Raw genomic sequence first — 25,475 nt, 5'->3', positions numbered from 1 at the left:
GACCATTTCTGTGGGGAATACAGTTGATCTCTGGTAACCAGAACATTCCATCAATGGGAACATCTAATTCTTGACAATGCTGGAGCTTTATTTAATCCACCTTATTCACCTACTATTTGTTGGAAGTCGTTGCCTATTTTTCATGTCTCTGTCCAGAATCTGCCAGGATGTCCTACTGGATCCCCAGTGGTCTCTTTACACATGTAGCTCAGCCTGCTTTTTTCCATTTAAACCCGCTCCTGGGCCAGCGCCGGGAACAAAGCCAGAGTGTGTCAGTGGCACAGAAAGGCACACAGATCTTTGCTTCCCACCACACTCGATTCTCCAGTCACCATGACGGACTTGTCCTCTCTTGAAAGATTTTTTTCCTCAAACTGTGGACACCAGATCCTGAGGAGTTGTCTGGACGCTTGACGCCCCTGGCAGAATCGCTGGCTTTTCTTAGCTGCCAAAAGCAAGACAGTGTCTACAAAACAACCCATGCCCTTGACATCTCTCCTGGAAACAGATTCACTCTTTGAAAGATAATTTTATGAAATGTGGAATATTGCATCTCATACATTAATCAAAAGTGTGGCTCTGAGATTTTAATTCTGCTCCTGATAGAAAACAATGGAAACTGTATCACCTGAGAGCAGACAGTTCAATTAAATCTCTGGACCCACATGGAGCATCTCCAAACTATCGCCAAGTCGGGTATTCTCTACTCCATAAGGGGGGCAGCAGGGCCTGTGCTGGGCTCTGGACTCTGTGGTGCACAGACTCTCCAATGTCCCCAGTCACCCCTGCCTCACCCTCCCCTTGAGTGTGAGGAGAAGGTGTGCTTTACTTCTAACCCATAGAACACAGCAAAGGTGATGGATGGAACATCACTTCTGTGGTTAACTTACATAAGGTCATAACCCCTGTCTTGCTAGAAGACTCTATCTCCTTCCTGGCTCTCATGCTTTGATGAAGCAAGTATTCATGTCAGAGGGGCCCAGTGTCAAGGAACTGAGGGCTTCTGCCCCAGAGCCTGAGGGAAATTGGTGTCAAACAACTGCATGAGCTTGGAAGCAGACCAGGGCCCGGCTGAGCCGCCATGTGAGACTGCAGCCCCAGCAGACACACGGCTGTGGCCACGTAAGAGACCCTGATGCAGAGGACTCAGCTAAATGGAGCCTAGACACCTGCCCCACAGAAACTGATGTGTGCCCTGTTAAGCCACCAAGTGTGTGGTAATTTGTTACGCAGCAACAGATAACTAACACGGAGTCAGACAGATCTGGGGGTTCCGGTCCTCATGTTTTTGTCATTTACTATCTGTGACCTCAGATAAGCACATTACTCAGTGTCTTCAAGCCTCAGTTCATTCATCTGTAAAACGGTAATGAAAATCGTACCTATCTCAAAGGGTGGCTGTAAAGATGAAATGAGACAAAGCATCAAAAGGGTTTAGCCTTCTTTGCATCAGCTGTTCTCAACCAGCATTCCCTGAAGGAGGAAGCCCTGGTGCCCCCAGGCTTCCATGGAACATAAGGAATTAACTTCCCACCTGTGCATCAGAATGGTACTAGCCAGTACCATCCGGGAAAGAATTGAGAAAAAGTCCCACACACCATTTTCTGTACAGGTGAAACCTCTCCTGGAACCGCAGGTAAGAAAGGCAGCCAGTACTCAGCAAATGGCACTTCATCTTCCATTACTGCTGTGTGTGCTATCCTACGCCCTCTCTCTCCCGGGGTGGAGCCTTGCAGTGTCTGCTCTAGGATCAGGGGGCCTCTACAGAGCCCCCTTCTTCCTGCTACAGAAACCACTGTCTACTCTAGCCACCGATTAGCCCAGAAGACAGATCTCAGGGTGAGGTAATGACAGCAGCATTTCTTGCCAATAACAAGCATGTTCTCCCACGTTCTGGGCTCAGGGGCTCATGGTGTTAACTCTCCAGGACCCGAATTTGACAGGATATAAATAAAAATAATGGTGCCTCCGTTAATTGCCATGCTTTCCCAAGGATTATATAGGTTTGGAAAGGAGAGCCGGAGTGAGGAGGTTAGGGCTCTGGTGGTTTGTCTCTCGTGTTTAATGCTGTGGGTTCCTGCGTGTTTGCTTCGGAGTGGCTCTCCCAGTACCTCCCGCACTGGTCTTGGTCTGGGGCCCGGCTTGAGGTCCCAGACTACAGCCAGACCTAAAGGTGGGGTTTGGGAAGTGGGGCAGCTCTTGACTGATTTTGGGGGGGACACTGCACCAAAGGAATCATTTTCATGAAAATAGATCAAGTACTAGCCAGTCTTCGGAGAAAACAGAAAGCACTTAACCCTTTCATTTCCAAAATTTGAACTGACATCAGGGGTCCTTTAAGAGCTCTGTGAAGGAAAGCAATTTCCTGCACTCCAGACCCCAGGCTATGTGTGAACTGCACAGGTATCTGGGAAATACAGAAGTTACTGGCTTAGCAAATTATTTCTCATTCCACACAAAGATAAACTCTGTTCGTTACACATGCCACTCTCTGCTCTTCAGCATAAAAACCAGCTTCTGAAGTCAGCTCATCTTCTAACAAATAGAGTTTGTTATACAAATGGGTCTGTATTCCGTGAGCAGGTTCTCCCTTACATTGGTTCTTCAGTCAAGGTCTCCGCCTCCATCCCTGATGCACAGATGGTCCTGGTGCTGCCAGACCACATCCCCCACTTCTGCTGTTTCATGCTCATTCGCAGAAGCGGATAAAGTGCTATTTATCTAACACACGGCAACGCGCACTTTTCCACAATGGAAAATTTCAAACAACGTGTGAAAACACAGGCATAAACATCTGATTCCAAAAACCACCTTTTGATTAGAATCAAAAGCGTCGAAGCCCTAAGTGGGATGCCAAGAATTTGAAGTCTCATTCTGACCCATCCTACTCCTGAACTAGGAGGACCTGGTAGCCCCAGGACAGGAAGAACGGTGGAAAGATTCCAAAAATGAGTTCCAAGCAATCAGAGATGCTTGTATCCATCAGTGGAGACACCCACCAGCAGAGGAAGATTTGAGAGATGCCCTGGGGCCTGACTCACCTACGTGAGTCAGCCCGCCGTCCAGGCAAGAAGCACATAAAGCTTTTTTAAGCCAACACCTTGGCTGAAAATGCTGTTAAATTAATCAGCCAACTGCCTAATAGGACCCTCAGGGTCTGGGACACAGAACAGAGAAGTTTTGTAGGAATAATAAAGAGCCAGGAAAGCTCAAAGCTCCATGAGAGGAGGGCAGGCCCAGTAGGGGTGATGGGAAGCAGAAGGGTAGCACAAAGGGTCTGGGGAGCAGCCGATCGTGCAGAAGGGGGCAGCCAGGGGTTATAAACATGAGGAGGAGCTAGTTGCTGAGTGAAGATGATGAGGGCTGAGATATGCTGATTTTTACATATACTAAAAATGGCCCGTGCCTGAAGCCCATGGCCTGCCCAAGGCTGAAGGGTAGTAGGCAGTGTGCGCTGGTCATTCTGTGCCCACTCAGGAGAGCCAGCAGTTAGTTTTTCAGGGGGCTTTGAGCTGGGTGGGCTGTGAAGCCACCTGTACGCTGAAATCAGCACCAATGGAAATCTGCAGCTGCCACAGGTGAGCAACACCCCCACCCCCGTTATGGGTCACCCATCAGTACATTTACCACAGGTGGTAATCACGCTCTCGGAGGCTGTGCATTTCTTGATCCTTCGGTTGACTGTTTGTGTACCAGGAGTCAGTTATGTTTATTTCCAAGCCTGTTTGTGCCAGCTGTACTTTTCACTGTAATTATGTAAATAAATAAGGTATGGAATAACAAAACAAGAGAATAAAAAGAACGATGGTTGTTTCTGTGAAAAGTCGGTCAACTCAGGAAGATGCAGTGGAAGTAAGTTGCTTGAAGAATCTGTCAAGTTAGAGGGGACTGATTCAACTATAAAATATTGGTGGGGTGGTCAGAAAACTCTGGAAGGATTCTACACCCAGACTGCTTCACAAGCGTCCTTAAGTCTCCTCTTCACTTTGAAGAAGTATAAATTGGAAATGGTAGGCAAAGGATTACAAGGTGATCTGGGAAAGAAGATGGAATTCACCCACTAAGAGCAGGTCCCATTGGAGAGAACCAAAAACACCTTGGCCCCAAGTCAAAATACTGGTAAGTCAATACCTATCTTTTAAGCAATTTTTTTTTAATTAACTGATTAATGACTCAACCCAGCTGGGTCAGGAGCCAAGCACCAGAAGTCATCTGCCAGAGATGACGGTTGAAGGTATGGGAGCAGAAGGCAAGGAGCAAAATATGGAGAGAAGAACCAGTAAATGAGACAGGGAAAGGGAACTCTGAAGCAGGAGCTACAACGGTGACTCCTGCCAACTTGCCGGGGCCACCACATGCCCAGATAAGTGGGTCAAACATTATTTTGAGTGTGTCTACAAGGATGTTTTGGGGTGAGATAACATTTCAAACAGGAGGCTGAGTAAAGCACATTGCTCTCCCTCGTGTGGATGGGCCTCATCCGATCCATTGAAGGCCTGAATAGAACAAAAGGCTGAACCTTCAGCAAGTAGGGAAAACTCCCCTTGCCTGACTACCTTGACCTGGGACATTGGTCTTTTCCCTGCCTTCAGTATGGAACTGAAACATCAGTTCTTTCTGGGTCTTAGTCCTGCTAGTCCACTCTCCTAGGTCTCCAGCTTGCCCACCAGAGGTCTTGGAACCCATTGGCCTCCATAGTCACGTGAGCCAACTCCTTATAATAAATCTCTACGCGCGCGCGCGTGCACACACACACACACACACACACTATTATTGGTTCTGTGTCTCTGGAGAGCCCTGACTGACACAGAGGGCAACTGAGACAGAGCAGAGAAGCCCTCCCTGGCTGCTATCCCTCTCCAGCTCTCCCCTCCCACCTCCTGCTCACCTTCATCACCACACTCTCCTGCCCCTCTGCCACTGTGGTCTGGGGATGTGCAGGCCGCACTAGACCTGAGATCTGAGGATTGATAAGAGCCTGATTCACAGCACTTGGCATGTGTCAGGTGCTCCACAGAACTGACTAGACTAGAGAGGACTTTGACAGATGGTCAATCAGTCCATGGGGTCAAATACTGCCAAGGTCAAGGGGAATGAGGACAGAGGAAAGGTCCTTGCACTAGGTATGTCGGTTGGTTACGGCCCTAGTGACGGAGGCTTTAAGGAGCAAGAATCAGCAGTGAATGCCAGAAACAGTGGCTCATGGACTGCGCGAAAGAAGGCCCATCCAGGGGCGCCTGGGTGGCACAGTGGTTAAGCGTCTGCCTTCGGCTCAGGGCGTGATCCCAGCGTTATGGGATCGAGCCCCACGTCAGGCTCCTCCGCTATGAGCCTGCTTCTTCCTCTCCCACTCCCCCTGCTTGTGTTCCCTCTCTCGCTGGCTGTCTCTATCTCTGTCTAATAAAGAAATAAAATCATTAAAAAAAAAAAAAAAAAAGAAGGCCCATCCAGCTACAAGGCCAAGGGCGCATGTGGTTATGTCACCATCTTACCCTCCCACATAGTCTGACTAAAAGTACGGAGAGGTAGAAACTCCTACAGCAACATGACTTCCCTTTTGCCAGGCATTTGGATGCAAGAGGCACTCATTTCTTTCTGTCTGTTATATTTTTGAAGCATAAAATATATTGCTAAAGCGAGAGGATATCATTAAAGGTTAATTATGAGAAACTTAAAGGTTATTTTTGCATATCTCACCTCTTGGACAAAAGCTGCTTCCTCATTACCATGTTAGAATATAAATTAATCTGGAAAGCATTTAAAATGCCACCGACGCTTTAACTTTATTATGATGTGAGACACCATGAACACACATGTGCTGGAGGTCTGCCTGCAGCCCTCCTTTCTCTCGCCGTCCTCCTGATGCTCTGAAGCCATTCCTGCCCCCAAATTCTCTTCTCCACACCAAGGGAGTCAGGTCAGGGCCGTGCCAGAGGGAGCAAAGTCTGGCTCCTCTCTCTTGCAGGCAGCCCCACCCGGTTAAAGGCACCGCAGGGACACATTTGAGCATGAGGCCCAGGGCACACATGGGAACCCCAGCCAGAGCCCAGGCACTGGTGCTCAGCCCACGGCCAGCGCAATCCCCCAGCCCCAGAAGTCATCGCGTCCCGTGCCTCCTGTGGCTCCTACCCCATCCGTGGCTTCTGACAGAGAAGGATGGTTCCAGCCTTAATAAAGTTAGACTGAGTTTCACTGAATAATTTATTTGCACACACTGCATTTCAGACAGTTGCTGCTTCTCTTGCTGATGCTACACCTTCCTGGGGTGAAGTGGGAGTCAGTGGAAAAAGCAGGAGAGATGGGGCCAGTGCACCTGAAAGGGGGCCGTGAGTCTGCCGGGGAAGGCTCCACTGATGGGCAAACGCAGAAGGGTGAGGACAGCCAACCAAGCCCCACCCCAAAGCACCTCCCCCCCATCAGCCCTGTGCAAGGATGGGAGTCCTGGAAAGTGAAAGGAGTTACCAAGTAGCCCCCTGGGGTTAAGCACCGCATCTCCACTTCCCATGAGGGCAGCGGGTTGGAACCAGAGAACTGGCTCTCCCCCAGGAAACAGGGCTGCCAGGGGACAGCTCAGCTCCGTGGGACTGCTGCCCCTGCCCTTCATCGCTCAAGGGCAAGAGCAAACAGGAAACTGTTGGCCCCCAGAACGTGCTGCCATGAAGAGAGACAGAAATATGGAGGGGACAGGGGGCCCCAAAGCTTATCAAGAGCAGCCAACATCTGCTGGGTGGCTGAGGAGAGAAGGAGCTAGAACTGGAGGAAAGAAGACTCAGTGTAAACCAGAAGATTCGGGTTAGTGTTCAGCTCTGCCACTTACCCACCACACAACCCTGTGTGAAGCGGGGACAGTAATGTCTACCTCGGCTGGTTACTGTGAGGAGATGGCACAGCCAAACCCTTTGAGGGGTGTGAGAGAGAGAACCCCAAGGTGGACACTGTGAAGATTATTGACAAGTATCTCGAGAGAGACAAAGAAAAAGGCCAGTGCACCCGTGCTCTGAGGGACACACGACCCCATATCCTCCAAGTAAGAGAAGGTCTGAATGAAGCCAGACGTGCAAGGCAGGCGAAAGGAGGCAGCAACCCGCAGCTCTGGGCGGCAGGCCTGCAGCAAACGCACCAGCCCCAAGTCCTCCCCCCACCTGCCCCCACACGGGGTCCAGGGTGTGAGCTAACAAGATACAAACCCCCCAACAGAGAGATGCCCACACACTCAGACTGACACAGACACCTGTGACGGTCACAGTAACGGCCCCCGTCTGCAGCTGCCTTTCCACACATTATCCCGTCCACCCTGTGCAATTACCCCGGAGATGGGTCTGCATAAATAAGCCCATTTTACAGGACAGATAACTGGGCTCAGAGAGATGAAGCATTTTGTCTGCTGGTCATTAGCTGTCACACATCCAACACCGTTCTCTAATTCATAGACGGCAAAATTAAAATGGCCAGCTCTATCTCCAAAGCCCAGGCTCTTAAAATCACACTGGCCTGCCTGCTTAGGGGAACTCTCAGGGGTTTTCTTCTCGATAGAAATTTCCAGAAAGCCAGGAAGAGTGGAGCCAGGGCAACGTGGATATGGGAGGCAGAACAAAGCTCTTCATAGATGTCCACGTCCTCATCCCTGGAACGTGTGACCACGTGGGGCGTGAGGCTATGTGGCAAGGGGAAGTTGAAGTTGCAGATGGAATTAAAATTGCTGGTTCACTGACCTTGACAGGGGGAGAATAGCCCAGATTATCTGGGTGGACCCTACGTAATCACAAGGATCCTTCAAAGTGGAAGAGGGAGGCAGAGAGGCCACCAGAGACAGGGTCAGTGTGCTGCCGCAAGGCTGGCCCTTGGAATGGAGGAAGGGGCAGTGAGCAGAGATGGGGGGGCCAAGGAAACAGACTCCCCTCTCGGGCCCCCAGAACGAGCGCAGCCCTGTTGAACACCTCAGGTTTAGCCCAAGAGACCGTGTTCGCACGTCCGACCTAGAGCTGTACGATGATGAATGTGTTGTTTTAAGCCACAAGTTCGTGGTGATTTGCTCTGGAAGCAATAGGACACTAGTACAGTAGGAATGTGTGTGGGGACAGCAGTGACCCAAGAGTCCCTAAGGTGGGAGGGGCCCAGAGTCACTCACTTCCTGTTGGTGCGGGAAGAAGACCACCCCAAAGGGAGCATGGAGAGGCCCAAGGATCAGCACTGTCCCTCTGGGATCAGAAGACAAACCAGCCTCCTTGAAAAGGCAGGAATCCAACCCTTCTAAGAACACCCATTCATCTGCCCCAAGTGAGCAGCAGCTGTCGGTAAAAACAGCACTGGCCTCAAGGTTGCTGATTAAATATTACAACAAGAGGACCCACATGCCCCTGCAGCAGGGCTGAATAATTCATAGCGGGCTTATTTGAATGAAGCAGAAGGCAAGGAGCTGAACTGGGTCAGGCTGGCCCGGCCTGCTCAAGCAATGCAGCTATTAGGTCATTTTAAAACAAAAGGGGTGAGCTGTTGAAAGGATTAATTATTGGCTTCTCAGCTCTCCTGAGGCACAGTCCCTAAAAATCATTGCCAATCGATGGCTATTAAACTGCCTCGGAACATTCCAGCCCTTCAGGAAAAGAAACTTTAAAATAAGGGGGGGAGGGCCTGGAAATTCTAATGGGTTGGGATAAAGGGTTACAAGGCCCAGAAAATGTGCTCTGCTCCTTGTTAACAGAATGCCCCAGCAGCTACCGGAAGCAATGAATGGGTGGTAGCAAGATCTCAGAAGCAAATTATGCCAACACCTGGAGCCCAGGAGCATGTTCCAGGAAGGAACAGAATGCATCACTTGGAAGTCAGATAAATTGAATGCAGAAACACCTCGGGCCACCGTGAGCTCATTTCCAGAATGACCTGTGCTCCCTTTCCAGGCTGCCACAGGCAGGAGAATCACCAAGGCCAGATCTGCCACCACGAGGAACCAGACAGAAGCCCACCACACCAACGAAAAGGCCAGGTCAAGCCAACCCCACTCTGGGTTTCAGATCCCATGGCCCCTCAGCTGGTATGCCCCCTGCATCCCTTCACCTGGAGTCCAGGTGTTATATGAGAAGGGAGGACTGGGCAGCAGAGGGGCCACCCGAGGTCCCCAAACACTAAGCAGTCAGTTTTCATGTGCTGGCCAACAGGAGGACAGTCCAGCTGATCTACTGAAAATACTGCAACATCTTGATCAGTGGTCTGCAACGCCACACCACAGATGTCCTTTTACAGATCACTCAGCAACGGCAAATGGATGCCAACCCTCTAGCAGGGACCCTCCGAAACAAGAGCTGCGTTAAGAAGGCTTCTGAGGCTGAATCCAGCTCTCAAGAAAACGGGAGTCATGATTAGTGATGCCTGCCCTGGGCATTGATGGGTCACACATATATGCCATCTCTGAATCCAACTCAGCCATTTTAAGGCGAAGGAAACTAAGTCCCAGAGAGGCAAAAGCGCTTTGCCCAAGGTCACACAGAAAGCGGGTGTCCATGCCACGTTTAGCCCCCCAGTCACACTCTGCCTTTCTTACCGGTCTCCATGTGAAACTTGACTGTGGTGGGCAGCATCTCAGTTAGTCCCTGGTGATCCCTGCCCCCTGGAATTCATGCCCTTCTGTGACACCCTCCTCCACTGTGAAATGGACCTAGTGGCACACCTCTAAGAAACAGAGTTCAACAAAAGTGACAGGATGTCATTTATGAGATCAGATTCCGAAGAGACTCTGGCTTTGGTCTTGCTCACCCTCCCATACTGTCTTGCTAACCTGCTCTGATTGATGAAGCAAGCTGACATTCTGGAGAGGCCCATGCAGCAAGGAACCAGGGTGACCTTGGCCAATGGCTGGTGAGGAACTGAGCCCCTGGCCCAAAGCCAATGAAAAATGGAATCCTCCAACAACCATATGCATGAGCTTGGAAGTGAATCCTGCCTCACTCGAGTCTTCAGATGAGTCTGCAGCCCCAGCTGACACCCTGGCTGCCACCATATGAGACACCCAGAGGCAGAGGCTTCCAGCTTAGCTGTCCTGCATTTCTGACCCACAAAAACGGTAAATATTTGTTATTTTAAGCCACCGAATTTTGAGGTAATTTGTACACAGTAATAGATAACTAACTTAGTGATCAATTAATATCTTTTACATGGATAACCAATGAGTTTGGGCTCTGAGTTTGGCCTCCTGTGTAACTTTGACTCTCCTGGCAACCACCTACCATCTAAAATACCCTTCTCTGCTGACTGTTAAGACATGAACTCCAATAATACTCTCTCCTCTCAGAAACTGGTTTATCCCAAAGATCATTGTTGGTAGTTGGGAATGACATGCGTCTTCAGACCATCATTCTGTGCAACTACAAAAACAGAAGCAAAGAACAATTGGTCTGTGTGTATACAGAGCCCAGGGCTTATGTGACTGCTCTTCTAAATGGATTCCTGGCAAGATAATCATAGTAAATACACCAACGCTGTGTCCTAAGAGCTAAGCATTCACTCGTTTACTCCTGACAACAACAGGCACTGTTGTAATTCCCATTACACGGATGAGGAAACTGAGGCATGGGGGGGGGAGTAGTTAACTTCCTGCTAATAAGTGGCAGAACTGGGATTCAAATCCAGTCTGGCTCATGACCACCATGCACTTCAGCATGGAATTCTCTTCATTGACATCAGGGTTTCTCCACCTCAGCGCTACGGACATGTAGGGTTAGATAATTCTTTGAGGTGAGGAGCTATCCTGCGCACTGCAGGACACCGTAGGATGTTTACCAGTGTCAGCAGCCTCTACCAGTAGATGCCAGTAGCATGTCTACTCCCACTGTGACCACCAATATGTAACATATTTATGTCTCCGGGGATTGTCAAAAGTCTCGGGGGGATGCCCAAACTCTCCCCAGGGGACAAGCACTGCTCTCCAGTCTGGGAAAAAGTCGGCAGGATCCCAGTGTCCCAGCAGGGTGATCTTGCAAATGGTTCCACTCATGGTCCTGTGAGCGGCGCAAGGGCCGAGGAGCAACAGAGGCCTTCGAATTAGACGGCCGGCTGTGAATCCCAGCTTGGGAAGGCCTTCTAACCGCCCTACACCTAGCTACACACTCGATGAAAGGGGCCCGTGGCAGTGTCCTCCAGGACAGCTCTTCAGCATCCTGAACAGCTTTGCCTCCTTATTCAGCCTCTGCCGGGCTCCCCACAGACTGAACACAAATGAAGACATCCCAGCGGCAGCCCTCCCCTCTGCGAAGCTATTCTTTCTGGGCTTTCATTCCATCCTAGTGCATTCCATGGCCTCTAGAGCCTTCTAATCACTTATGCCAAAGCCACCAATTAAGCTGCTGTATACGTGGTTTCAGGACGAGAAAAGTCCAAGTGTTGCCCTCCTGTCCCCCATCAGGGCACACCATCCCCTCCCCCAACCAAAGTTCATGGTTTTCTGATTGAAATTCACCCTTACAAATGTTGCTGTGCTGTTTTTCCCAATGAAATCAATTGAATCCAATTGATCTTGGCCCCGTTTTGCATTCCTCCTACAGCTCCGTGTGTGTGCGAGCGCATGCGTGCGTGCATACACACGTACGCCAGGCTCTCCTGTGTGTGCTGTCTGGGAATTACTCTCCAGTTATCTCAGATATGCATGACTTGTCTCTCCAATTAGATTAGGGGCCATGTTTTCTACTGCCTTTGTAACCGCACAGTGCCTAGTACAAACCTATGCACACAGCGGGCACTCAATAAAGGCTTGTTGACGAGTGCTAGAGGTTATAGAATTGCTTTTCAACAACCCCTGTCCTCGCCCCGCCTGCCATCCGACATCCCCGATGAGACAGGCTGTCCCTGGTGGTTTCCACCCCATCTCCCCCGAGGCAGCACTTCAATCTGCACATTAGCGATAGGTTCTTGCCCTCCAGGTTAACAAGACCACTATCCCAAACCAGAAAGAACCCTGAAGCCTCCCTGAGTCACAACCAGGAAGTCGAGATATTAAGCCATCTGCCTGTTGGAAGCCACTTTCCAAGCCAATTAGGGCTAATCTTAGGACAGCGGGTTCATGAGATGTAACATCAAATGCTCTCCTCCGAAATGAAGGCTTACGGTAGGATCAACTTCTCCAGAGCAAAAAAGTTTTGCTGGAAAAAAATAACGAACACTTGGTGATGCAGAGAAAACTGTTCTGTCGAGTTATAAATACTCCCAAGTGCCCCACTATTCGGGGTGGTTAAAAAATTATTTTAAAGCACTAAGATGCTGAAGTTGACAAAAGCACGCCAATATGAGTCAGAGGGACCTGGGCTATGGTCTCAACGTCTGTGCCTAACTAAGCTGAGCAACCTTGAGTGGGTAACACAATCAGTTAGACTCGGTTGCCTCAGCCTTGAGCAGAGGGAAGTGGATAGGCAGGAGAGGAAAGGACTCTGTTCTCTCCCTGTTCTCTCTCTCCCCCCATTCCCCGCTTCCCGCTTCCCCTTAACTCTGTTTTTCTGTCTCTCCCACCCCGTCCCTGCCTCAGTATGCCATGGGCACTCCCCACTTGGTAGGGCTGTTATAAGGCTTGAGATACCAAATTTGAAGGAGCTTTGCAAGTTATCAACAGCCTGGGGGTTACTGAGGAACCTTCAGTGCTGGTCTGTGGGTCGGGGCTTTACAGCAGTTTCAAGAATTAACATAAACCAGACCTCAAAGAAATCAGATAGCTAGAAAACACGAATAAAAACTGAAGCTATAGTTACCCCTTGGCTGAGAGCACTGCTGGACAGGAAGTCACAGAACATACCTCCTAGAACTCCATGGGAAAAGCCAGGTATTTTAAAATTGACTTTGAGATGCGTGCATTTACAATCTTTTTTACCAGAATGTACACCCTCATCACGTTAGGTCTGGGCTAATATTAAATTGTGTTGTAGCTCGAGAAAAAACAACAAACAGCTCAAAGCAACAGCCAGATGTGGCTGAGACCCCAGATCTGCCCTCTACGCACCCCCACTTCACCGTGCTCCTCTCCATGCTCACCAGGAACTGGAAACGCTGCAGGGGAAATCCCCAGCGGTCTCGTGGAATGTTCCTAAACTAACGGCAATGTTACATCTGTGAATTCAGACATTTATCCAGGTGATGAAGCCCTAACTTTCTGGCAGGGGGTAAACTCACTAAGCAATGACCTTAACTTAGTAAATTAATTCCAAAGCACAATTGTTTTCGATCTTCATTTGAAATCAGCCTTCGTTAATCTAGATTTAATGGCATATGAAATGGAAATTCCCTTAATAAAATAAGTTATGAATATTTATCATCCCATTTTACCTGAAAATTGAATAATTCATCAATTAACTTTACTATTAATTATTTAATGCAAAATTAACAAACTGCAAAACTCTGACGTATCCTTGCAGGCCCTCTGGCACTGGAGAAATGGCGGAACCATGGTAACTCCAGACAGAAGCTCACAGGACATAGGAGTGAAGGTTGGAAGTTTTCTACAGGAAGCGAGAACCAAATGACTTATCATAAAGTGAAGGGGATAGATTTTCTTCTCAGCTTGGAATTCTGTACCACAGCCAAAAAAGAACTCAAAGTTTGGCAATAGTTTCAAAAGATTTCTCCCATGCGTTCCCCCTGTCATCCGTCACTATCACACTGTCGTCAATATTTTTCTAACCCATAGACAGGCCCGTGTGTGAAGCCATCGTGCCCAGCAAAGCGCCGGGGGACCACTGCCTCCCCTGGAGCCTCAGTCAGGACCCCAGTTTGAAGAGCAGCAAAGAAACTAAGGAGGAGCACAGAATGCAACGGGACCAAGGGACAGGCGGGCTGTGACAGCAGCCGGTGCGGAGCTATTGACATTCTAGGGGAATCAAAGCTTTCGGCTCAGAGCTGCTGAGCCCCCAGTTCACCCAGGGCGGCCGAGAGTTCTTCTGACTCTCAACTCGTAAGGCCAGATCATACCGTGTCTTCTGAGAGGACAGCAACTAACAAGATGTGGCAGCTTCAGTCTTTCCATCACTAGCATGGATACCTGCAGAGGCAAGTGAGAGCTCTGGGTTTCTCCGCGCTACCCTTCTTGTCCTTCCAGTTCATTCTCCACTTCCGGGGCAACCAGGATGAGGCTGTTCATCACACCTGATCATTTACCCGCCCTGCTCAAACCCTCCCCCAGGTGTCCCCGATGGGTCCACCATTATCCCCAAATCCTTGCCTGGTGTACGCAGCCCTCCCTCACCTCAGCCGCACCTGCTCCTCGAGCACCACCACTCAGCTCACCGCTCAGCTCAACCTTAATCACCTCCAGGGCAAAGACTTCCCATCCAGTCTCACGCTCCCCTCACGTCACCCCCCCAACACACACACACACACTCACACACTAGCACACATGCACGGACACACACTCCCTCACACGCTTGCACACATGCACACAGATGCTCACACGTACATACCTGCACACTCACCCAATCAGCTGCCGGGTCTCTGCCCAAAGCTCAGCCTTTCAGGAAGGCAGCCCACCCGTCACTCCCTCCACCCCCCCGGAAGGGCAGCATCTCACTGCACTTGTCGCTTGTGGCACTCCTCCAAACCGCCATTATTCTACGTTACCTGTCTCACTACCACACCCCCAAAGCCCAGCACCGCACCTGGCGCAGAGTGGGCCATCAGAGCTATTCACTGAACCAGATGAGTGGAAGCAGACCGACAACGGCATGAGGGGACAATGTGGTGCTGTGCAGTTCAGGAGTAAAAGGGCTTGCGCATAATCCCATGGGCGAAGGCTGTGTGTCTTCCCCAACAGAGCCCCTTCAAGCCCCAGATCAGAGGAGGGGGGACAGCATCCCCCAAAGTTGGTGGGCCGGATTAATTACTGGCAGCCCAAAACAGTGGAGGCAGAAGAGCCACAGGTGTGCATGTGTGGGAAGACACGCGGGCTGTGCTGGACACACGCGTGCCCCGTCTCCTATGTCACTGCACGTAGTTTCCTTCTTTCCCTGATTTCACTGCCTTTCTCCACAGCTTTCCCCTGAAAACTGGCAGGGGTCTGACCTCCCCGACACCGCAGCCTGGCCGCCACCTGCCCCATGACACACACATCACATTCCACCACCGACAAAACGATCCTGTGCCTCAAGAGCCCCCACGAACACCCACTCCCACATTCCTACCAACCTCGTTGGGGCAGCGATGGGAATCGCAAAGCAGCCACCCAGAAGCCCTCTCGGTGAGGGCCGCACCCTTGGCTCAGGCAGAACTGGCTCCCCCACTCTTGCACGCTGCCCCCACCCTGAGCCTGGGTCCTCTCTCCCCCAGGGGCCCCTCCAATGAAGCAGCTCACTCAACAGTGAGTTCTCTACCCGGGGAGGTCAGGGCAGCCACTATAGAAAAATATATTTCTTCTTTTAGGAGAAATAGTATTTCATCCCACCTTATTAAATCGTTGAATGAAAAGAAGGAACATTTTCCCAGAAATATTGCTCTTACAAGACAGAACTGATGGACAGTGGGTGTGTGCGTGTGTACATGTGTGGGTGGGTGTTGTGCATCTGTGTATGTCATATACATGTGTGTATAAGTGTGTGTGTGTTTCTGTAGATGTGCACGTGCAAACATGTATATCTGCACATGCATATGTCTGCACCTGTCCGTGCATATGTATGCTCTGTGTGTGTATTACGTGCAGATGCAGATGCAGGTATGTCTGTGTGTGTGTCCACAAGTGTGCATGTGTGTATCACGTATGTGTGTGTGTACTTGTGTGGGTGCCTATAAACACACACATCACACAAAGCAAAAGCTCACATGGGAAGTGGGATATGCTGTAGAGCTGGAGAACCACGAAAGGTTTCCTTCCTTTGTTTTTGGTTATTTTCAAATTTTTTTAAAGCCCCATAATAAAGGACTGTGGGGAATCTAAGAACAGCAAAGACAGTAATAGCTCCTAACCAGACTGAGAACAGTGGGAGAACCTCCTGCCCAGAATACCCAGCTAATTTGGGAATTACTCATTACACAGAAGACATGAATTGCAAAGAATGGTCTCTCCCGAGAACATACCTTCCCACCTCGTAAAGCCGCTAGGCACGCGGGCGGCTCCCTTTCCCTGCAGCCAGCAACAATTTATTAGATCAGAATTGATCTGCAGGAAATACCACAGACACTAGCCCAGGCCTGTTATAGAAATACCAGACGATCCTAATTTTCCAAATCCAGGGACTGAAGACACCAAGAATGAACTGGCAGGAGCAGAAACAAAACAAGATCGCGGGGAGTAGGCACTGATAAGGACCGTAAATGCCATCGGCATGTGTGAGCTCAAGGCCAGTGCTGTCTCATTCTCAGAAACAGTCCTCACTGCCAGGTCATCTGCAGAGAGACGCTGGCAGGAGCCCCCTGGGCAAGCAGTCTCCACAGGTGCCCCAGCACCTCAGCTTGCACCGCGGGGGCCCTGATGAGAGCACCCCACCACCCACAACCCAAGGAAGACACGTTCACAGCCACGCAGAGATAGAAGGCATTGAGGGGCATGGTCAGGTGACATGCACGGCATACCACATGGCCCCCCAGCAGCCCCCTGAGCGCGCAAAATTGTGCCCAGGGAGAGGCCACGACACAGCCCTTGTGCCAACACCAGGAAAGGCTCTAAAGCAAGGGTGGTACACCGAAGAAGGTGAGGCACGTGTCGGGGGTGTGGCGCCAGCACACCTTTGGGGCTGCATCCGTGTGCACGGGGGCGTGCACATCCTGGCGAGGGGGTTTCCTGGGCCCTGAGTGGGTTGTGCATTTAGAAACCTCGAAACTACATTATGAGACTTTTCTCCCTGAAAAAGAGATAAAGAGAAAAATAGCAAGACAGTGAAACAGCGAGTCGGACTGAGTGTGAGCGTGAGCTGCAGACACGGGGCAGCCCCTGCGCAGCGCCAGCCACGGAGGAAGGAAAACAGGTGCAGGTCCACAAGGACAGGGCGACAGGAGCAGAGATGGCAGTGGGACAGAGATGTCAACACATTCTAGCTGAGTGGAAGAAACCCAAAGCCACGTGCCCCAACGGGACAGCGGGCACAGAGAGCCCACTTGCCCACAGAGCCCGGGAAGGCTGGCAAATTGCAAGAATCGGGTGCCCGAAAAGGCAGAGCTTTGCAATGTGGTGGGGGCAGGGAGAGGTTTCAGGTCTGTGCAGGGACCAGTCAGACGCTCCCAGGGCCCCACGTCCACCCCGAGCAGCCAGGCAGCCACCTGGCCTCTCTGCCCTCTCGGAGACACATTTATTCTCTGGAGAAAGAGACCCTGAAAGACTCCAGACTTGAAGACAGCAGAAAAGAGGCAGAAAACACAGATGTAAACTGGGGGAATTCACTAATTGATGGTGAAATTCCAACCCCCTTCCCTGCCTGGTTCCCAGACCACTGACAGCACCTTGGAGAACCCAGCAGGTGCCTCCAGACATCAGCATCCAGAGATGCTATACTCAGAATCCCACAGCCCAGCCCTTCCCCCAGGTAAGGAAAACACAGCAGGTGGCAGAGGGAGAGAAATAAATCCTCATTAGGCATATGAGGAAGTCAAAAGATAACCGTCTAAACTTGACAAAGCAAGAAATAGCAGAATAACACATGGAGAGGGGCGCCTGGGTGGCTCAGTCGTTAAAGCGTCTGCCTTCGGCTCAGGGCGTGATCCCGGCGTTCCGGGATCGAGCCCCACATCAGGCTCCTCCGCTGGGAGCCTGCTTCTTCCTCTCTCACTCCCCTGCTGTGTTGCCTCTCTCGCTGGCTGTCTCTCTGTCACATAAATAAATAAAATCTTTATAAAAAAAAAAAAAAAAGAATAACACATGGAGAAGTCTGGAGGTAAATCTCAGCACTGCAAGGAGAAGCGGTCGCTCCTGGGACACAGGCTTGAGCTGCGGGGCAGAGGTCTGCTGCTCCTTCTTACAAGCCTTTTAGGGCCATTTGACTTATTAAACTCTGTGCATGGATATTTTTGATAAAAATAAAACTAGCGAAAGGAGAAGCAGGAACCTGGAGTGGCCCCTTCCTAGCCCGGGGAGGCCAGAGACACAAAGGTCCCTTCCCTCTCTCGCCTCCAGGAAGGAAACCCAGGACATGCTGCCCTGCCTTCCGGAACCAGGAGGGACATGATGAAAGCTGGCCTGGCTGCTGGTGCCGTTTCAACAAGCTGCTAAGCACAGAGGAGCACACACTCCCCCCGTCCACCCACAGAGGGGACAGTGGCGAACACTTCCCAGGGGAACCAGGGTCGCAGGGACCCGGGCAACCCCCTTCCCACACACAGGGCGTCCGGGAGAGGTGGCCTCTGCCAGCTCCCCCTGCTTCGTCTCCTCTGCCCTCTGTGATTCTGGATAATGAACTGGAATCTGGGACAGACCCACTTCGATATGGAGGCTAGGGATTTCCCCACCACTGTCGAGACACCAGACACTTTATCAGGATTCAGGTCACAGCTAATTCCCTGCCTCACTGGGAAAGGTCTCAAAACCACAGGACCCTGAGACAGATGCCTTCCGGGAAGGTCCCGGGGCAGACGGGGCTGCTCATGAGGCCTCAGGCAGCAGACGCCACACCTGCGAGCCTCCTCGCACTGCACTGCTCTTTGGTTAATGATGATAGTTTGCACATCGTCAAGGATTCGCTCAATATATTAGGCAAATACTGAAATGGATGTAACATGACACATCATTATGTTAATTTGATAGCAGGTCCCCAATTCAGCATAACGCAAAGGTCGCCACATTGAAATGACTGCTGACCCAGTTTATTTTTTTCTCTGCAGCCGCAAAGAACAGAGTCCTTGAAATCATGTAGGTATAAGGGCCAACCTCTCAAACTCCGTCCCCCAACAGAACCCCCTACTTGCACGCACACATGCGTACACACATACAGCCAATCCCTGGCCCCCCCACCCCGCTCTGCCCAACTGGACATAGAAAGAAGCCATTACGGGAATCTTTTTGTTAATCATCGTCAAACACAAGTAACATAACATTTACCATTTTTACCACTTTCAAGTGTGCAGTCCAGTGGCATTCAGTACATCCACACTGTGGCACACCTGTCACCACCATCCATTCCCAGAACTTTCTCCTGTTCCCAGATGGAAACGCGCCCCATGAAACACTCACTCCCCATCCCCGTCCCCCAGCCCCCGGCTCCCACCCTTCTTCTCTCTGTCTCTGTGAGTCTGACTCCCCTAGGACCTCACAGAGTGGAGTCACATGGGATCTGTCCCCCTGTGACGGGCACACCCCAGGGAGCAAGGGTCTGCCAGCTGCAGCCATGCTGACGGAACCACGGGTGGGAACTTCACTGCTGTTTACTTCTGCAAGGTCTTGAATCACCCAAGCGGGATCCCCACGTGACTTGTGCAATTCTGTTGTGGTGTCTCAAGCAGCCTCCCTAGGAATAGGGGCTGTCCCACGGATCCGATGCCCTATGAGGGGTCAACAGGTCACCGCCATGGGCCACTTACAGAGGGCCTGGCAAAAGCAGCGCCGCTGCACGGGGACCAGCCTAGGGCCCGATCAGACTGGCTTTCTGTGGGGAGCCCGGTGCCCACCCCCTGGCCCCACTCTGCCAGCCTGTGCTACTGCAGACCGCTGCTCTGCCCAAGTCTGCACACCGCCCTGTGCCCCATCGAAGCTCCTCTGAACACTAGCCACTCAGAGACAAAAGAGACATTGTGACCCAAGGACAGGGGGCTCACCATGTCCCTGGGGAGGGAAGACTTACACACTGATGGCAGCTAAACTGTCGAACAGCTGACGATACAGCGAATATGGACTGCAGAAGCTGACAGCAAAGAGGGCTCACTACGGGTGGGTGCATTTGCAGGGGCTCCCAGAAAGAGCTGAGATTCGAAGGACAGGCAGACTGGGCTGGACATGGAGCATTCGAGATCTGAAGGCAAAAGTAGGGGACACAGAAGATGTGTCTGGAGAGCAGGAAGCAGCCCCCTAACTTGTAGTAGGTGTTCTGAGGTGGGAATCAAAGGGAACTACTGAAGAAGATGGCTCGAGGCAGAAGAGCGACCTTGAACGTCACACCAGAGTGAGACTTATCATATAGGAAATCTCCGAGGGCTCAAGGGGAACAATGATGCCACAAAGGAGCATTGCAAGACAGCTGGTGCAGGGAGGGGGTCCAGCCCAGAGAGGGAAGCGCAACGGGAGCAGTTCCCCTAATCCAAGCGCGACATTAGTGGTACGGGCGACCTGGGGACCGAGTATGCGGACTGCAGTCCAGAACATGGGCAGAAGCACTGCCTAACTCCATTCAGGGGACAAGAGTCCTGAGGGTTGGGGGGGAGGACATGGTAAGAAAGAGGAGAGGGTGGAGGAGTCGGTGGCCACCCTCCCGCCCAGCCACCACCAGGAGTGCAAGAAGCAATGGACAAGGGGGTCCAGCGAGATGAGAGAAGGACAGTGGCGTGTCTCTGGGAGTCACATGGGTCTTCTCGAAACTTGGGTCTCACTTTTCTTCTCTTTTCCTTCCAAACTCCCTCTCTACACTTGGCTGTTTTACTGCTTATTGACCAAGAAGCATTTAGTGCTCATTATAGGAAAATTCTATTACTAGACCTTTAGTGCTTCAGTGTTAGGTGCTATCTTTATAAATCTAATTAATTAATTAGATAATTAATAGCATCTTCCAGCCTCCTTCTAACCGGTGTACACGGGATTCCTAGGAAGGAAGTGCTTCCAATTCCATCTTGAGCTTTGCGTTTCCCCAGCTTCCAGGGAGGGCTGCACGTTTCCCAGGGGAGGAGCGATGCATTATTGGGATTGCTAAACTTTGCAGCCCACCCCCCTGGACCCTGCTACACTCTGCATTCTGCACTACAGGGGAGGCTAAGTCTGGTGCAGGGGGCAGCCCGGGAACGCACCTGACCAACGCGCCTGAGCCGTGCTCACCAACACAGGGAAGCTTTGCCTGGTGCCTGGCTCTCCCGGGTGCCTCAGAAATCTTGGAGATGGGAGGTGGGAGGGAATAGTGAAACTCCGTACTGGGCCTCCTTCAAACCTCACACCCGCACAGCGGGACAACATAAAATGATGCTAAGATGATAGGCTTTGCAGTGAGATAACCCCGGGCCCAAGTTCCAGGTCCAACATCCACTGTGCAATCTTGGGCAGGTCACATACCGTCTCTGTATCTCGCGGCCCGGCAGAGCTGTTAAAAGGATTTCAGAGCACACCCCCAGGTCAGTTAGCAGATCCTGGGGAGACACGTAAGACAGAAACAGAACAGAGCAAGCCCAGTCTCCTCCTCCATACACTCAGACATGTCTTCGGCCCCACTCTCCTTCATGCCACCAACGTGCCCCGAGTGCAGCGTGTCCAGCACTGTTCAGGCACCAGCACACCAGCACCTCGTGGTATTGTCACTCTGGAGGAGAAGAGGTCGGACCATGAGTAAATGAATTAGACAATAAATAGGTGAAATACATCGTGTGTCCGGTGGAGGCAAGTGCTCCAGAGAAACATAAAACAAGAAAAAAAAGAAAGGAGGTCTGGCTGCATGGTAGGGGTGTGGTTTTAAGTAGTGTGTTCAGGGAAGACCTCGCAGAGAGTGACACCAAATCAAGGCCAGAAGGAGGAGCTGGAAGAATAATCTAGACCGAGGGAGGAGGCTCTTAATTCCAAGACTCCAAATTCACCTGGTGGGATGGGGAGTGTGGAGTTCCCTAGGGCCTCCAAATGGTATTATTATAGTGCTGAGCACACAGCAAGTGCCAAATAAAGATGTCCTGAAGGGTGATTTTTCAAACTGCCATTTCCAGAAGGTCCCAGGTGCTGATAATACAATACGGGCTGTTTAAACATTCAACACTCAACCCTGTGACGGTGCCGCCGCCGAGGCCCCAACCCTGGGAGCCTCCTTGTAGCACACCTCATTACAAAACAGGTGAGCGGGGCTCCCGGGACCCTCTCTGTAATTAGGGCAGTATCCGAGCAAGGGCTATATTTATAACCCCAGCCATCAGCAAGCCACCGAGACAGGGAGTGGGTCCCTGTGCAGCTCCTATACCAACATCTATATGGGAACTGATTACAACAATTAATTTAATAGGGATTCCTCCACACAAACAATGTATCATTTTATTAGGAAACTCTATAAATGTCAGTGGTGCAATTCATTTTTATTAATTTTCTAAGATGAAATTAGCAGGGGCGGTGGTGGTGGCACGCCGAAGTTGCATTGCCTTCTCGTTCAGCGGAGTATTGGTGTCATTAATTCCTTAGTACCAGGAGGCCGGTTTGTATGAACTCAGCAGTTAACGGCACCAATTAATTTCAATACTAGGGATGGGGGGGGACGACCCAAACTCAACTCAACAACTAATTTAGGAAGGTCCTTGAACAACCACAGCAACTTTTCCTCCTCCTGGGACGAGAAGCTTTCAAGTGTAAACACGGAGTGGATATTATAATACTAATAGGAAACGTTCTGTCTTCACCCTCTGCCTTGAGGAAAGAAATCCATCTTTCCAAAGCCTGGAGAGATTCTGGCAGATGTCCCCTGAAGTTGCAGCCTCCAGTGGGCCCGGGGACCGTCCCTCGCAGACAAGAGGAATGGGGACGTGCATCCCCACCGAGCCTCACAGCATGCAAAGAAAGCCAGACCACAAATACGGTCTCACTGGACCCTCAGAGTGGCCCAGTGAGGACAGGAGCATGGACTCCATTTCATACATGAAGAAGAACAGAGGGGCTTTTAATGAGGGGCTAAAAATGACTTTCCAAAAGTCAAAAAGTGATTGAGGGACAGGGTCAGGCCTCAAACCCGGATTTGTCAAAATCTGATTCCCACCTCCCCTCTCAGCTGCACGCATGCCCCTTGTGCCTCGGGATGGGAAGCCTCCTGGCTCTATTTATGCTCCAGAAAGTCAAGTGAGTCAGGCATGACCGTGAGTGACATTCACTTCTCAACTGAAACCCAAACACTGAAGGCGGAAACACGAGGCAAAATCCCCGCTTGAAATGTGCCACTGATCTGCAGTCAGAGGGCGTTCTGAGGCACAGCACGTGTCTGCGTATCTGAAATCAGATGTCTGGCCCGGGACGCGTTCCAGAGAAGCTCCCTCTCCGGCTAAAGAGAAGCTCTTTCCTTCCACTTAGATTCAAGGAGTGTTTCGCTGAGGAGTGAAGGGCGCACAGAGAAGCTGCAGGCTGCTCGAGAAGAGAGCACTGTTTGGAGTGGGGGAATAGTGCAGAGACAGAAATCGGACAGACTTCTTCCCCCCCAACCCCCCACAGAAAAACCAGGGCAGCGGTTCTCAGAGTGAGGTCCCAGACTGGCTGTGTGCCGTCACGTGGGCACCTGTTAGAAATAACAGGTGCCCAGGCCCCACACCAGGACCGCTGAATCGGAGACTCTGGGGATGGGGTCCCAGCATGTGTATTTTAGCAAGCTGTCCAGCTGATCCTGGTGCCTGCTCAAGTTGGGGAATGTCTGCCCTGGAAGAAGACGCCCTCAGAAGAAAGGAGAGCTAAGTGTGTGAGGCTTTCCACAGCTGGGGACACGGCTGTGCTCACCAAACAGCAGCCTGAGCCACCATTTGCTCATCCACTCCGCCCCCGCCCACGCTCCACAGAAGAAAGTCGTTCCTGGCCCCGTTCTTATTGGGCTTGGCCACAGGAATGGCTTTGGCTAATGGATTTGTGAGCCGGTGCGACATGGGGTGCCACGTCCCGCAGGGATCCTCATTACGCCTACACGGATTGCCTTAGGCTTTTACGCCCCTGCCAGGCTCCATGACATACGTCCCAGACTGTGTGTGCTTTGTCAGCCCAGGTCCTAGAACAAAAAGACATGTGGAGCAGTCCTAAACCCAACCAAAGCCGCAGCGAACCCACAGACCCGAGAGCAGGGGGAAAAGGTCTGCTGTTCCAAGTCGCTAAGTTTGGAGATTGTTTCTCAGAAAGCATGATCCCAGCAGAAGCTGACTAATGCAAACCACTTGATTTTATAGCAAAGGAAATCACGGCCCCAGAAGGCTGAGGAGTTGAGAACATCCTACAGAGGGATTTGGGCTGAAGGGTAAAAAAAATCAGCAGCAACCTCTATCCACACCTGTGGAGATGTGAATCTCAGAACTAACCTTTCTCCTCAATATTCTCCAACCTCCTCCAAAATGGACATTTTTGTCCTCATCTAAACGATGCTAGCCAGTAAAAACTGAAGCCTGTAGTTTAAAGTACCACCCAGAATGAGTAAACATTCTAGAGGATAAGACCCTCTCTCCTCCATGGCTCAGAAAGGGTAGAGGTCAAGGAACTGGCCAAGGGGGCAGAGGACACCCCCCCCCTTCCCCTGGTCTTAGTTAACGTACCTGGAGAATTTGGTGCTTCTGCCCCAAGGGAGACAGACTGAGACTTCTGCCTCTGAAGCCACACCCACCGCCCCGTCACCGTGCGAGCTGCACACCGGCTGACCCGCGTCACACTGACGAGTGCCTGGCCCTGTCACCACTAATGGAAAGGTGGTGCCCATTGCTGGCCATGGATTTCCAAAGCACTAAACTGTAACATACCAAAAATAAAAACGGAGGGCAGGGGAGGAAAGAAGAGGCTACCTTTTAAATACACCCTAAGCCCCAACTTCACCGTTGTTCACACAGCACTATCATCTGTGCCACAGAACACAAGGAGGCAGCGTCTTCACCGATTCCGCAGCCCTGAGTCGTGAGGGAAGGGCCGGGACTGTAGTGGTCCCTGCACTCACCGCATAATAAACCGCAATCTTAGCCCCTGCTTCTGATTTGGAAGATCTTCTCACCACCACGAAAATTAACTCAACTTTCAGTTTGTAAAGCACGTTGAGATGAACTGGACAGTTCAGGAAGTCTCCCGTTTAAAGAGTGAGTTTCTAGAGAACACTGGTGGCAGGTGGACACTTTCCCAGAATAGACCTCCCCTGATGTTCCCACCTGCCGAGGTTTTCAAAGCAGCCGGCTGGGGGACCCAGTGTCAAGCCATCCCATTAAAAGTCCCAATTCATGTAACGGCAGCTGGGCTGTATTTTAAGCTCTCTGATTGTGTTCACGGCCACGGTCTTAGGTCAACTAACGAGACCTCAGTGTCGCACGCTATCAAACGCAACATGGTATGTTCAACTTGCCCATGAACAGACTGGCCAAACCAGGTAATCAATGAGAATCAATCCATTTACCGTACATAGTTGAAAAGCTGCAAGATCTGGGACATTACCTTGTCTTAGGGGATGTGGTTAGCCATTCTTCGTGTTTCTCAAATGTTATTAAATAAGCTGCAATTTCCTGAAACAGAAGAATAAAAAAATAATAATAACAATTAGCTCACGTCGGCTCCTGAGAGGTCAGAAAGTTCTGTTGCTTCCCAGCGGCCACCTCCCTGGCGAGGCTGGACCCCCATCTCTGCTGGAAAATGCTAGACTTGGAGGGTGCTCCTATTTTGATTTTGCTAAGCCCCTTCCATTCAGCCTGCCGTACAATAATAATCA

At 51.0% G+C, this 25,475-nt stretch overlaps 1 protein-coding gene across 1 annotated transcript in view; it reads right to left on the bottom strand.

The window, feature by feature from the left end:
- Positions 1-25,268, bottom strand: part of LOC113270558 (calmodulin-binding transcription activator 1) — a 553,286-nt gene extending 528,018 nt beyond the window's left edge. Inside the window, exon 1 of the mRNA XM_044391442.3 lies at positions 25,205-25,268. The gene's annotated coding sequence lies outside the window, so the exon portion shown is untranslated. The remainder of the gene's footprint in view (positions 1-25,204) is intronic.
- Positions 25,269-25,475: the final 207 nt, after the last annotated feature.

Source organism: Ursus arctos, unplaced genomic scaffold, assembly GCF_023065955.2.
Source record: "Ursus arctos isolate Adak ecotype North America unplaced genomic scaffold, UrsArc2.0 scaffold_32, whole genome shotgun sequence".
Classification (NCBI taxonomy): domain Eukaryota; kingdom Metazoa; phylum Chordata; class Mammalia; order Carnivora; family Ursidae; genus Ursus; species Ursus arctos.
Note: the sequence above shows the minus strand (reverse complement) of the source record. Positions and strands in the feature narration are given on the sequence as shown.